Genomic DNA, 15931 nt, shown 5'->3' on the forward strand with positions numbered 1-15931 from the left:
GCCCAGATACCAGAAATAGATTCCTATTTAGAAAGCCTCCCCCTCTCGGTCCTCTCCGCTGACACCAGCATTACCCTTGAAAGACCATTCACCCCTGAAGAACTTACTGAGGCCATTGAATCATTGGCATCGGGCAAGGCACCTGGCACGGATGGCCTTCCCATAGACTTTTATATGCGATACAAATCCCTCTTGATTCCACATCTACTAGACCTACACTTCGTGAGGCAATGATAACCATCCTTCTCAAACCTGGCAAACCCCCTACCCAATGTGGCTCTTACCGTCCCCTTTCGCTAATCAACTGCAACGTTAAAATATATACTAAACTATTAGCCATTCGACTATCCTCATTCATGCCACACATCACTCACCCTGATCAAGCGGGATTTATCCCAGGCAGATCCACCTCCCTCAATCTGAGAAGACTCTTCAATGTGATAAGTAGGATCGACCCGGAGGTGCAGGCAGTGGCTGTCACCCTGGATATGCAGAAGGCATTTGACTCAGTGTTGTGGGAATACTTGTGGTGAGTCCTAGTGAAATGCAAATTTGGCCCCAACTTTCAAACCTGGGTTAAGCTGCTTTATAGCGGCCCATCGGCCAGAGTCCGCACTGAGGATAGGTGCTCCACTCCCTTTCAGATAGCCAGAGGAACAAGAAAGGGCTGCCCTTTTTCCCCCGCTAATATTCGCTATTGCCATGGAACCCTTTGCTGACATAATGCACCAGTTGCATTCCCATAGAGGTTTGCGTACTGCGGGCCAGTCTGATATTGTCTCCCTGGACGCCGACGATGCCCTCCTTTATATCCGTTCCCCTGAAAACAATTTGGCCCCGATCCTAGAGGACGTGGTTTGGTTTGGATACATCTCCGGGCTTAGGTAAACTGCTCTAAATCTATCCTATTTCCGCTCACAGTCTGCACACAGCCCCCTTCTGACCTAATGGGATTCACATGGTCCTAATCTAACTTCACGTACCTGGGTGTGGTGGTTTCCCAGCACATGGCGGAACTACGCAGGACAACTACCGCAATTAACTCACAAATCTGGCCACCAAAACTACTGGCTGGGCTAAACACCCTAATTCCTTGGCTGGTCGGATAGGTATACTTAAAATGGTTGTACTACCCCAACTCCTCTATGGATTCACTAATCTACCGCTGTGGCCAGGAGATGACTTCTTCCGGACACTATGCCAAATAACCAACTCCTTCCTATGGCACTCCGGTGCAGTCCAACTCAAATGATCAAAATTGACCACGCCTATGGAATTTGGCGGGTTTAGTGCCCCGACTTCACCAAGTATTGGTTGGTGGCCCAGTCCCAATTCGCCTCCCACTGGTTTAACACCGCCGACACCCCCCCTCATGTCCGTTTAGAGAAACTTACGGTCAGTGATCGAGTAATCAGCTCCCTTATTCTCAAACCCACCCCAGCTGAGCTTGACTCAGCGGACCCGGTTGCAAGCACATCCCTGGCTCTTTCTAAGATTTGGAAACTGGTAGGCACACCTTGCCCCTTTCACAGAGACCTCCCTCTTTGGAATTTCTTCCCTGATGTCCCTCACACCCCACAATCCACTGTGTCTTGTTGGGTGGTGCTTCGGAATGTCTATGAACAGGGAAACTTTACTCGAATGGGCAGACCATCCACCCCTCCTCCCCCTCAAGCGGAACCTGTCTGCATGGCTGCAATACTCCTCTCTCCGGAGAAATCTCAGAGCCAGATACCCCGACTTCCCTACAATTCCACCTGACGAGCCCATAATTGCGGAGCTATGCTCCTTCGACTCCTTTAGGGGGAAGGTATCAAGTCTTTATGCTCTACTACAGGCTAGAACTGCCACCCTAGCACTGAACTTAGACACAGGTGGGAGGAGGATCTCGGGGTTGAGATTACTGATGAACGCTGGTCCGAATGTGCGCTCGCACCCACAACGTATCATACAACTCTAGGTTTAAATTAATACAATTTAAGGTATTACACAGATGTCATCACACCCCGAGCAGACTATATCATATGTTCAGTGAACTCCCCTCCAGCTGCCCCAGGTGTGGTGCAGACCATGCCCCCTACATCCACATGATCTGGAGCTGCCCACGACTGTCACAATTTTGGTCCGAAATATGTTCCACATTATCTGCCATATTAGATCACGTCATAGATCCATCCCCGCTGTGATGCCTCTTCCACGTGTTCCCCCAGTTGGGTCCCAGCTCGAGGAGGTTGGCGGGACTCTGCATGATACTAGCTGTACGCTGCATCTTAATGAACTGGCTGCGGCCTAGAGCACCTACGCATGCGCAGTGGCTCGGAGCAGTCACATGGGCACATGATACTGAGGAAGCCTGGGGTTGTTTGCAGCATCCACACTCTAGACCGAGAGACATTTGGTGGAAATTTCGCAGCTATATGTCCGCCGGTACCTCAAACTTGGGCACTGAATCCTCTGCCTCCGCCTCTCCTCCCCCAGTTGTCATCCCATGAATTGTGTAAATGGAATAATGTATCTGTGACACTGCCTAGATCCCGCTCGTCCTAATTGTACACAAAATGCCAACTCTGTACTGTAAAGTTTGCTTGTGAAGAGGTATGCCTTGTTGTTACACTGTGAGTGTCTCTGCATACCTATGCGTTGTCAAGTCAAATAAATAAAGGTTTAAAAAAAAGACTTGCTCTATAGTAGATGGCTCCCGGGGTAGCTCAGCAGGTTGACAGACCATTGCTGAGACTGTGTTTAAGGTTGAATTTAAACAAACCAATAAAAACAAAAAACATATGCAAAACTTGTTAATCGAATGACTTTTTGCAATTACTTATAAAAAAAGGAAGTGCTATAAAATGTGTTTGGCCAAGGGATGGGTTGGGGTATTTTTGCCTCCGTTTGGCACCCATGAACCCAGTTTAATTTCCTAATAACTGCTGTCAGCACAACGGAAGCATTTATATGCAAACATAACATCTTTATAAATATAACCTGTGATAAAACACAAATCAAGGGGCACACAAATTAAAAAGAGTATTGGTGTGCTGCTCAGTGGGGGAAAAAAAAGCATCTCAAAGAAAACCAGTGAACGTAAGTTTCAGCAGCGTTTGAGTTTGGAAATTACTTTTTTCCTTTGAATGTGTAAAAGGCCCATTTGAACAATTATGTGTCCTGCATGTAGAATGCCTGCTTTCAACAGTGACCACCACCCTCTCCGCCACAGTAATGTTCATGGCCCATTGATTTCCGTGGTGTCCCTTTCAGGACAGAAAAAAACAAACGGGATGAGCAAACAGAGCCAGTAAATGCGCGAGTGGCAGCTGGGGAAAGGAGCACTGCTTAGATTAGGTCACTGAGCCCCCAGCTTCCCTCTGCAAAGCTGGGGGCTCGGTAAAGCCTGGTCATGGCAGAGGCAGGATGGGTTCCCGAGATCCTGCCAGAAATCTGATGCCGGATCTTGGACCCAGCCAGCGCCGTCCCATGGACCAGAGAGGTGACGAGGCAGAGGGACAACCAAAGCAGGGGGACCGGTGTTGTATGATATCTGGCTCCCCCATGGCAGATTGCTGGAGAGCCCAGCAATCTGCTGTGGTGGAGCTGGATATCATACAACACTGGCAATGCGTGCTCCCGTCGCCGCATCTCCCCCCCATGGCCAAGCAAGGTGGGGGCACAGAGGGAGAGGGGCGCAGGGGGAACCAGCATTGCAGTGATCCGGCCCCCCTGCTCACCTTTCCCCATGCGTTAGTCTTTGTGGTTCCAAAGGGGGAGAGGGAAGCAGAGGGCCCGACAAAGGCCTAAAACGCTTAATTCCCGGCACTCCCTCCAACTGTGGAGTGGCGGTCTGAGCCGAGAAGCGGCATCCCTTACCAGGCAATAAGATGCTGGTGGGACCAGCAGGAAGCAGCGTGGACACGCGGTCAAAATGCAGGAAAGCGCACGCACTGGCTGCATTTATTTCCCGCGCCCCCAGTATTTTTTCTTTTCTCGCTGTCCTGGATCACATGCCCCATACTTGTATCCGACTTGTATCCGACAAACATTGCATAAATAAATACCCCTATTAACATTGAAACTATCCCACACGATGCAGCCACCCAGAGGGCAGTTGCAGGAGCTGTGCCGTGCGTGGTTCAGAAAACGTTACTTATGGCGAACAGAAATCAGCAGGTTTTAAGAATGAGGTTGCAGGACAATCCCTCGGTTTAAACCAGGATTTCCCCACAGATTATCTGCTCATTCACCATTAACTAGAGTAATTGCTCTTCTTAATGATTTTTCCAGAGTCTGCTTAAACTACTCCTCTGCAGGAGTTCAGATCACAGTGTAGACTAACATTGCTGTTGGTACCGTGTACATGTGCGGGTCGGACTGGGCCATAAAATTGTCTCGGGCACCAATGAAAAAGTGTCCCATAGTTGTAAATAGCAATTCATTCCTTTTCTGACCCTATTTGAATAGTACCCAAGGGGGAGTTTTTTTTTTTAAATAAAATGGGATGCAAGTTGTGCATTTTAAAGAATATTTACTCAGCAACACTGGTCAAAACTATTATCCACCTATTGAAGTAACATCACCAGTGCCATGGAAGTGGTTTAAAGTGGAATATATGGTTTGGAACAGAAGCAGCATGAAAGAAATTGTGCTGTTTTAAACTGTTATTTTGGACATTTCCTTTGATTGGAGGTCAACTGCCAGCTCCGCCCCCCCACATACCCCCCTTTGGGCAACGCTCCCACCCCCCAACTCAGCCCCCACCCGGCCCTTGTGGGATCCCCCACAAAAGTGTTTCCATTTCCATCACTGGATAAGGGTGAAGATGGCGTACAATCCGACGTTGCCACTGACAGCCGAATCTGCCCTGAAATCCCCTCGGCGTGTGCGGCACGGCCATAAACCACTTTTGTTTGGGGGTGGAGGAGCCGAGGATGGGGATACCAACCAAGAAGACACACAAAGATCCGCTGTTGGTGCAAATAAAATCAAAATAGGAAAAAAAAAAACATCTGTGTTTTGTTCTCCAGTGTTCTCCTCCCTTGCCTTGTCGCGCTCTGAAACACCTGTGTATGAGCGCGATTGTAGAGATATCGCGGGACCCCACATCTCGCGCAAAGTGGAAATTAAATGTCAGAACCCGAAGCAGAGGGCACGGAGCAGGTTCAACTCCCGGTGCTCCTCTTAAGACTGACTATCATTCATGTCATGGACTTATTCTTTGTTATGCAGCAAGCTTAGTTGCAGGGCATGTTGCCCACAGTTTGTATACAGATTTATATTTGCATTAAGGAAGCATAAGATGGAGCCACAATAAAGCAGTTCTACCTGAAACCCTCAAGTCTCCTGCACATCATTATACTACAGCGATATAAATAAAAATATAATTATCATCATTAGATATACCTGTCGCTTTTCCAAGATGTATAAGCGCATTGTAAATGCCAATAAAAAATATATACTTGCCCGTGCACGGCGTGGAGCGCTCCTTCCTCTGCGATATAAATAAAAATACCATTATCATCAGATATACCTGTCGCTTCTCCGAGATGAACAAGCGCATTATAAATGCGCAATAAAAAATAAATACCTGCCAGTGCACAGCGTGGCACGCTCCTTCCTCCCTGATCCTCTTCCTAAGCATGTAGACGTCCCACATGAAAACGTCACAACGACGTAAAGGCATTTCAGAAAGTATCGGCAAACTTTTAAACAAACACACAATGCTATCGGGTCTCATATGGAATTTAAATGTGTGATTGATAATGAAAGCAATACAAGGCCTCCGTTTAGCCTTCTCTTCCACACACTGCAAAGGGGCAAATGAATAATCCCTTCCCCGGGAATACCAAATCGGCCCCCATGCAGGAGAAATAAATAACAACTGTTATGCTGGAAATGTGTACCCAAATGCGTCTGTCTGCAGAAGACACACATCTGCTGCACATACCAAATCCTCCAACCCCCTCCACGGGGAGGATGTTTGTTGTACTGTTCACTGGTGCAGTGGAAGTCCCATTGGGGAGGGAGGAACGTGCTGTGCCCAGCCCCACTCCATACAACACATCTCCCCGGGGCAAATCGCACATCTGCATGAGAAAACCCCAAAACGAACTGAATCCACCTGTACTTTAAGTAAATCTCAACTGATGCACATTTCAAACCCCCAACAGACACAGAAATACCCTCCCAATATTGCCTCACAATGAAAAAAAACGGAATCCGCTGGTACTTTTAAGTAAATCTCACCCCTGATGCACATTACAAACCACCAAAATACACAGAAATACCCCCTTTGCAATATTACCGCTCTGCATTAAAGTAACAATCAACATGAGATAACTTTAAAACTTACCAAAGAACAAACAACCATACGAAACATGCTTTACAACGCATGAAGCTCTTCCCGCTCGTGCAAGAAAGATGACGAATGAACGCTCAAACCCACGTGATGCAGAGCAGCCCACATGATGAAGTGGGCGTAGAAAGCCACGTGAGGCAGAGCAGGCCACATGATGAAGACGGGGCGTGCCATTGCTATGGTCCGTTTCTCGAATAGGAACTAGACACTACCCTTTACGAAACGCTCCTATCCAGTTTCCAGTTTGCATCAGGTGAGTGCACGCGTTCCAGCTCCTGTAGTGAATTTTATATGCATTTCTTTTAGCATCCATCACTTAGGCGTTCTCATACCTTTGTTGTTATATTGTTAAGAGGATCCCATTTGCAACCTCTGGAAATGCACGTTGAAGCTGTAATTCCTTGTACTTATCACTTGTTGAAATTAAACATTGTAAGTACGTGATTTTCTAAACATCTGCTTTGGATATTACACAGGGCAGCCTGAGCCTGTTGGTAGTATAGACACAGTAGCTGCTGCGATGCTCATTTACGGTACAGTTCAGACTCCGCAATGCTTGCAGACACAGTAACTGCTGGTCAGCTAATACACAGACCCTGTGTATATATAATATAGTACCTGTACAGGCTAATGCGCAGTTGCAGTAACTGCTGACAGTGCAGCTACTACACACACCCTGTACATATATAATAATACCTGTGCAGGCCAATGCTCGCAGCTGCAGTAACTGCTGTGCAGCTACTACACACACCCTGCTCTGATGTAAGTGACTACATATATAATAATACCTGGTAGGCTAATGCCCGCAGACGCAGTAACTGCTGTGCAGCACTACACAGACCCTGCTCTGGTGTAAGTGACTACATATATAATAATACCTGGCAGGCTAATGCCCGCAGACACAGTAACTGCTGTGCAGCACTACACAGACCCTGCTCTGGTGTAAGTGACTACATGTATAATAATACCTGCGCAGGCTAATGCCCGCAGACGCAGTAACTGCTGTGCAGCACTACACAGACCCTGCTCTGGTGTAAGTGACTACATATATAATAATACCTGGCAGGCTAATGCCCGCAGACGCAGAAACTGCTGTGCAGCTACTACACACACCCTGCTCTGGTGTAAGTGGCTACATGTATAATAATACCTGCGCAGGCTAATGCCCGCAGACGCAGTAACTGCTGTGCAGTTACTACACACTCCCTGCTCTGGTGTAAGTGGCTACATATATAATACCTGTGCAGGCTAATGCCCACAGACGCACTAACTTCTGTGCAGCTACTACACACACCCTGCTCTGGTGTAAGTGACTGTCACAAAATGTTTGTGTAGGGGTGATGGAGTTCTTTGAATTGTTTGCCGATTCTTGTGGTGTAGTAATTTTATTTTTTGCTTTGAGGACTTTTGCTTTGTACAGTTTGAGTTGTCTTTGGTATTTTATTTAGTCTTGTCTGGTGTATTGTTCTCTCCATTTTGAGGTAGGTTTTTTTTGGCGTTTTTTTCAATTAATCTGTGAACCATTTTGCTGCCAGTTTTTTGGGTGTTGCTTTGAATGTTTTAGCTGGTGCTAATTGGTCATTGGCTTTGGTGATCAAATTGTTGTGTGTCTTCTGTTGTATCTATGTTTGTATCGGTGTGATCTTTCACCTAGGTTGTCGTAGTGGGTTGATAGCATGGGGCCTTGTCCGCTAGCTTTGTTGCAAAGTTGGGGTTGTAAGAAGATAGTCTGTAGGTCAGTAGGAATACTATGTTGGATTGGTCGTTGAGTTCTATCTTGATTAAGAGGAATTCATAGTCTTCCGCGTCGGTTGTGATGATTCGAGATGCTCAGGCATGTTTTTTGTGTATAATTGCGATTCTGCCTCCTCTTCGGTTTTCTCTGTTGGTGTGTATTAATTTAATTGTTGGGTATTTCTTCGTTCGCGATTGCTTTATAGTTGTCTGATAGCCAGGTTTCTGTAAGGAAGAGCACGTCTGTGCCTCCTTCCCTTAGGAGGTAATTGATTTCTGTTGAGTGTTTTGCCATGTATCTAACTTTGAGGAGGCTGCAGTGTAGTTTGCTGGATTTCCCTTTTGTGTTGTTTGTTCTGACCGGTGTGTTGTTGGATGGGTTTTTCCCAGTTCAGTCTTTTGGGTGGGGTGGTTCTTTGTTGGTCAGTTGTTAAGTGAAACCTTCACACCATGAGTGGTTTCATAAGTTTTATTGGAGCAAACGTACGCGACAGTGGGCGCTGCCCAGAGACGAACTCCAACTGACATTGAATAACTCCAGAACTTAACAACGTAGAGAAACATTCTTATTTAGAACTAAAAGAGCTCATCATATTGTTTGACCTCATATGAGCTGGTAAGCACACTGCGTTACTTTGAGACATGTCAACACTGTATAAGAACTAAACTGTTTAGAAAACAAAGAAACATATGTTCACATAAATGTTAAACATAACACATCTCCTCCCTTGGCAAGTGCTGAATGATTTTCATTCTACATAGAAATCTTTGAGCCACGTTGGTCTATTTCTTACTCTATCTGGACACAGCCCTGAATTTACATTTACATCAAAATCACTCGCAGTTCCTTCCTTTTGACAGTGTTCCACTTCCTTGTTTGTGAATTTACCCACAACTTCATTGTTGTACTTCACCTTGTCATCATCAACATTGGATAAACACTTGACTTGGTTTTATTGACCTTGTCAAAATTCTCTTTATACATGTTCTGAGCCTCTTTAATGAATACCATAATTTTCTCACCATCTATATTTACACTTTTTGCCATTTCCAGCCAACCTGGACAAAGTTTTGTGCCCGGTTGTCTGCCCTTCAATGACATAAATGGAGATATTCTCGTGATCGAATGTGGTGTGGTACAATAGTTCCAAACCATTTCTTTAAGTACTCTCGACCAATCCAATCCTGAAGCCAAAGCTAGTTGTATCCCACTCTTTACAAATCTGTTGGCCTTTTCTATTAGGCCATTGGCCCTGGGATGATACAGAGCTGTTATCACATGTTTGATACTGATTTTTTCTCAAAAAGGTCAACGTTCTATCTAAGCAAAATTGTACACCCTTATCGGTGACCACCACTGAAGGAAAACCTTCCCTGTAAAACACTTCTTCTAAAAATGATATCATTTCTACTGTAGTAGCCTTGCGGTGTGCTTTCTACTCTATCCATTTGGTATGATAGTCTACAAGTACTTATATCCTTCACCAAGATCTTGTATGGGTCCTACTAAGTCGATAGCTACTTTCTGCCATGGTTCGCTGGGAACGTTCACTGGAACCAGCAGAACATCTCTCACCATCTTGCCTTTATCACTCTTCACACATTCCTTACAATTCCTAACACTTTTCTCTACATCACTATCCCAGGCCACCAGAATGACTGCCTCAGATACCTCTTGGTTCCTCCCATTCCCAAATGCCCTTGATGAGCCACTTTCACTAATTGGGATCTGACAGCTCATGGAGGTACTATTTTGTTTCCTCTTCTGAGTTTGTAACCATCTTCCGATAGGCTCAGTTCATCTCTCACTTCATTGTATCTTTCATGACCTCTTCCAATTTCATTTTTATGAGGCCACCCCACTCTTGTCCACAATTTGACTTGATTCAATATCAAGTCTTCCTTATCCGCACTTAACTATTCACTTTTGTCAATAGCATTACACTCAATTTCAGATATACTGAACTCCTGTTTTTTGGTCATTTCATTGTCTTCATTACTTCCCACGGCAACCTAGATAAACAATCTGCCACAACATTTTCTTTACCAGGTATGTAACATACTTTAAAATTCTATCCCAACAACTCCACCATCCGCCTAGATATTCTTGGAGATCCCTTGGCCCAGTCGACACTGCTCATCAAATGAACTAACGGTTTGTGGGCCGTTTTTACTAGAAATGGCTGACCCCATAACAAGAACTTGAAATGTGATATAGCCCACGACATTGCCAATGCCTCCCTCTCTATGACGGAATAATTCCTTTCCGCACCTCTCAGTGGTCTTGATGCAAAAGCTATTACATGTTCAGTCTTACCCGAGTCATATTGGACTAGTGTGGCACCCAATCCTAGAATACTAGCATCAACTGATAATGTGGTTTTCCTGCCTGAAATGAATCCTCCCAAAGATGGTGCTTGTGCAATTCCCTTCTTAATTGACATAAAAGCCTCTTGGCATTCTTCAGACCACTCCTACTTCACACCTTTCTTAAGTTGATCTCTCAATGGAGATAATATTACCGCAAACCCATTCACAAATTTGTGATAATATTCTGCCAAACCCATGAATGAACGCAATTGGTCTTTATCTTTAGGCGGAGGGGCATTACTAATGCTCTCCATAAGTGATCTTTTGGGTGAGATACCATCCTTTGATATCTTGTGGCCTAGATACTCCACCTCACTTACTTTGAACTGTCAAACCTGCCTCGTTAAGCCTGTTTAGTACAGCTCTCAATACTCTCTCATGCTCACACTCATCTTCCGCAAATGCCAATATATCATCCTGAAACACCTTTACTTTATCTAATCCCTTCAGCCGATGCCAGACCAAATGGCATCTAACTGAATTTGAATGTCCCTTCAGGAGTAATAAAAGCTTTTAAGTGTTGAGATTGCTCAGAGAGTGAAACCTGATGGTATGCTGCCGACAGATCAATTACAGAAAACCACTTGGGTTCACCTAAAGAGGCTAGTGTTTCTGATCTCTAATAGGTAGGGGATGTCTCTCAACTAATATGTTCTGGTTCAAACTCCTCAAGTCCACACACAGTCTTAACTTTCCATTGCTTTTGGTGACTAGGACTACTGGTGATAACCATTCTGTAGCTGCAACTGGTTCAATCACTCCCTTATTCATAAGGTCACTCGGCTCATTGCGCAGCTGTTCTCTCATTTTCAAAGGTACATGTCTCACTATGTGAACAATTGGCTGGGCATTTCCTTTGAGTTTGATGTGATGTTGACAATGCTTAAGTTTGCCTAACTCTTCAGTGAACACTTCTGGGAATTCTCTGGACCACTTAACCTCTATTTCAGCGATGGTAACTGGTTCTAGTGCACTCGCTTGAACTCTTACTCCTAGTTTTCTCTGTTCCTCCCAACTAAGTAATGAGGCGCCTCTTTTTGCTACTAATATGTCTGCAGAGCACTTTCTGCCTTTGTACAACACTTGCGTATGGAACTGTCCTAGAATGAGCATAGACGATTCGCCATAACCGCAGGGATGAACATCAGTCAGCTTGAGTGAGTCTTGTTCTTTTCCTACATTTCTCAGAGTTTCTCTTGATATGATGGTCCATGGCGAGCATGTATCAACTTTCATCATTATTTTGTGTCCTTCAATCTCAAATTCATTTACAGGTCCTTTTTGTTCACCCAAGACGGCTGAAATCTTCAAGACATGTCTCGTAGCAGTTTCTTGCATGGCTGTCATCTCTGGTGCATTATATGTCATCTAGTTTGTCTCTACATTGTTTCCTCTCGATTCCACCAGATTGATAGAATTCTTGCATGCATTGGCGAAATGTCCCTTGCCTATATATCTAAAACACTCTGCAAACCTGGCTGGGCAGCTGGGGTAATTCGGACCATGTTTGGGGCTGCCACGTCTTGTACATTTTGAGTTCCACACCTCCTTTCTGTTTGCACTGAAGCTGGGTTTCCTCGTTTGACCAACTGCACAGACGGCCTGAGGGATCTGTTTATCGACCTTCAACTCCTTAATGTATTGATTTGTTTGCTCTATGCTTCTGGCCAGTTCAACTGCATCTTCCAACTTAATGTCTTTGGCAAGTAGTTTTTCCTGAATCCTCATATTGTTTGTGCATCTCAAAAGCTGGTCTATTATCAATGACTCTAAATCACTTAATGTTCTTAAGGAGGCAATATAGGATTCAACAGATTCAGAAGGTTCTTGTGTGCGTTTGGAAAAATGTGTGCCGGTCAAACGTTACATTCTTTTTTTGGTTCAAAATGCTCTTCCAATTGTTTTAGGGCTAAGGCATATTCATCTGTTTCTCCTGCTTCTGCCCCTTGGGTTCTGGACAACCGATCAAAAATGCTATGTCCCTCTGGTCCTACGTTATGTAGCAGTAACGCATTTTTCCTTGCCGAGCTGAACCTATCTCCTCCCATGGCCTCTAGATAATTTTCAAAAATATCTTTCCACCTATCCCACCTTATGGGCGGACGGCCAGGCTCAGCCAAAAATGATGAGGGAGGAGGTATCGTTGATGCCATGCTTGATGTAATGTGGGTTCCCACTATTCACTAATGTACGTGAGATCAGCTGCTATGCTGCCCTTTCCTGTGGCACGGTTTGCAATATCTCCACACTGTGCACAGTCCTAATGTGCACCTGCTGATTGCCTTGGAGAGTAAATTAATGTCTGCTAATTCCTTCCTTGGGTTTATGCTCCAGCAATTGTCTGTCATCACAATGCCTGCCTGGGAGAGTGGATTCGCCCCTTTGTTGATGTGTTTCTAGGCAACTGGCGTCACAAAGAGCATTACATCACTCGGAGCTCCGGCAGCGCTCACCACGCTGCATGAGATGGCCATGCCCTTTGGCGCGCGTTCACGAGTGGAAGGGCTGCCACAAGCAAAACAATGGCAGAGCTGCGTCTCGTGCGCGGTGTGCGGGAGACAGGAGCCGCTCGAGCTAGAACATTGCTCGCGGCTGGTCACGGCACGCGGCAGGTGGGGCCGCTGGGGCCTGGACCGTGCTTGATACGCTGCGGTACCCGTTGGGTCCACTACACAAAAGACACGTCGGTGTCAATGGCCCTCCAACCCCGACATCCACCTCCTGACCTGCACTCATCGGCCTGCTGTCGCGTTGGGCCCGGGAGGTGCACCGGCGAGGCACCCTCTGCAGGATTACGCCGGCCGCAGTCAGAGGTAGGGGAAGGCCGTCCAAAATAATCCACGTCGCCAATGTTAAGTGAAACCTTCACACCATGAGTGGTTTCATAAGTTTTATTGGAGCAAACATACGCGACAGCAGGCGGTGCCCAGAGACAAACTCCAACTGACGTTGAATAATTCCAGAACTTAACAACGTAGATAAACATTCTTATTTAGAACTAAACAAGCTCAGCATGTTGTTTGACCTTATATGAGCTGGTAAGCACACTGCATTACTTTGAGACAACGTGTCAACACTGTATAAGAACTGTTAACTGTTTAGAAAACAAAGAAACATATGTTTACATAAATGTTAAACATAACATCAGTCTCTTTGTCGAGTAGACCGATAAGGTTTATGGCGGAATTGGTTTGTTTCCGGGTGGAAAATTGGGTAGCTACCCCTCTGTTGTTCCAATCTAGGTGGTGTAGAGTGTGATGGTTTCCAATTTGTTCTTTGTTCTGGTTGGGGTATTGTCCATGGTGGAGACCGGGTTGGGATGGTTTATTAGTTGTCGTCAGTTTGGTGTCCTGGTTGGGTCTGTATTTGTGAAGCTTGTTGGCTGTCGGTTCGTTGTTGCTGTGCTGTTTTTGTTTACCACGTTGTCGTATGTGGACAGGTAGCGAGCATTGTAGTCTGTCTTTGCTCTATTATTTGTATGTCTCCTTGGGCCATCTCAGATGTTTGTCGATTTTTGGATTGTGGGATCATGCTGGTCTGTGACTTCCCGAGTCTTTTGCGATTTCTTATTATTTCTGTTGTCTTTCCTGCCTTCTTTGTCTTTCTTGTGGCGAGGCATGATGCGTGGGCTGTGTTCGTTAGTCGGCGTCCTCTTTTGATTGGTGTTTTTCATGGTCTTTTGGGTTTAGTCTTTGCTGTTTGTGGTTTGTTGTTGCTTGTATTTGGTAAGTTGTGGGTAGTTGAGACCTCGGTTGATGGGACTTTGTGGTTCCGTTTGTTTATTGCTACTTTCTTTTTTGGATCTTTTTCTTTCTTTTTTATCCTGGAGGTACTTTTCGTTATGGTTGTTGATCATTGGATTTTGTGCAAAGCAAACATGAATACTGTGTGAAGTGCATGTGAATACTGGCATATATTGGTGCAGTCATGTTGGGGAGAATTCTTATTTCTGTGCTAATTCCCTTCAACCCTAGAGACCCCCAGCTCTTTTGCTGGACTGTAGGACTTTTTAATTTTAACCCTGGAGTGAGTGAGACCCTTTCCCAACTGCCTCATGTGTTTTGAGTTTTGGAGTCTGACAAACTCCATATGTATCTATTTTTTGTGAGGTGACACACAGCACCTTCAGTGCAGTGTCACTGAGAAATCCTTTAGATTTCTTATAAGGTTTAAAATACCTTTTTCTTGTGTGAACTACTGTTCCCAAGAATAGTAAACTTAAATTGACTTTACTTAACTTTTATTTTTGGGGTTCCAGCACACACCATCTTATGTGGAGTGCTGGGGGGTTACCTAGTAGCCCCTTATCCTTCATTCCCATGTAACATTTGTATGTTGCCCTCCCTACTTTTAAATGGCTAGTGGCAGTGGTTTAATTTTTCCAACCATTGTGCTTTTCTACCGCAGGCTGATCCTTCAGCTGCAGTATAGCACCCAGGGGGGTGACCATTATATCAAAACGGCCCCTGTCTTATTTTGTTGCCATTTTCTGTTTGTGAGGTCTTTCTTGGGTTTTACTCTGTGCGTGAAACAGATTGGAGCCCTTTGTTTGTCTTGCCTTTGGTGCACTTCAGCCCTGAAGCCTGCCTCTGGACGGACAGGATGTGAGGGAGGGTCCCGAAACTCCCCTGTCCTTTGTCTCTAGGAATGCCTGAATGCAACCAGTCCTGAATGGCTGGCTGGCTGGCTGTCGTGATTAACAGCCTAGGCTGTGCATTAATGGGAGAAACCTGCTTAAAACGCGAGGGTTTTGGGATAAGAGGCAGTCGACCACTGGGAGAAACACCTGACGAAAAAACCGTGAACGAAGCTTGCTGCATTCTCCTGGACCTTTGAATCGCCTGGTGAAGCCCTGCTGCTGTGCTGAAACTCCTTTTTCAGACAGAGAAGCTCTGGAATGGACGTCTTCTCCCCTTGGGTTAGTGGGACCAACTAACCCAGAGATTAACTCCGCTGAACCATCTTCCCTGTCTGGCTGTACTTCTTCATTGCTGCAAGAACTGAGTGCCAGGGGTCAAGTAATCACCAGACCCAAGGAGGGAAGGAGGCCCACACGGTACCAGAGATCTGCAACAGTGCTGTTTACTAAGCGTTGAAACTGCAAGTGCCGCTGAACTGAAAAGAGCCCGTAGCTGCCAACGACCTCCGAAGTACCGCTGCAGGAGCCCTAAAGAGGTCCTCCCTCTTGTCCCCATGACTGTAGCTCAGGAACACTGGGTCTGCAATGCTGTAGCAGGACAGAAGCCGGCTGGACCGCTCTTCTTCAAAACGGTGATACTGTTTAGATTTGGGGTACTTGCCTCAATGTCTTGTAGCCTTGCTTTTCTCTGTTGGGAATTGCAGTGGCTTACTTTTAGAGTTCATTGCAACTCTGTTTTCACAGCTTGTGACCCTATAAGTGATTTTCTAACAAACTCTCTAACTTTGTGCAAGACATTTGATTCTAAGAAGGGCCTCAGCTCCATGGGCTGTTTCAAATTA

The 15931-nt window shown here is 45.5% G+C and overlaps 1 protein-coding gene across 1 annotated transcript in view; it reads left to right on the forward strand.

The window, feature by feature from the left end:
• The first annotated feature begins 6473 nt into the window (after nt 1–6473).
• Nucleotides 6474–15931, forward strand: part of LOC138455904 (G patch domain-containing protein 4) — a 296404-nt gene continuing 286946 nt past the window's right edge. Inside the window, exon 1 of the mRNA XM_069607140.1 lies at nt 6474–6599. The gene's annotated coding sequence lies outside the window, so the exon portion shown is untranslated. The remainder of the gene's footprint in view (nt 6600–15931) is intronic.

The sequence above is a fragment of the Ambystoma mexicanum genome, chromosome 1p, assembly GCF_040938575.1.
Source record: "Ambystoma mexicanum isolate Mex_15411 chromosome 1p, UKY_AmexF1_1, whole genome shotgun sequence".
NCBI classification, from domain to species: Eukaryota; Metazoa; Chordata; class Amphibia; order Caudata; family Ambystomatidae; genus Ambystoma; species Ambystoma mexicanum.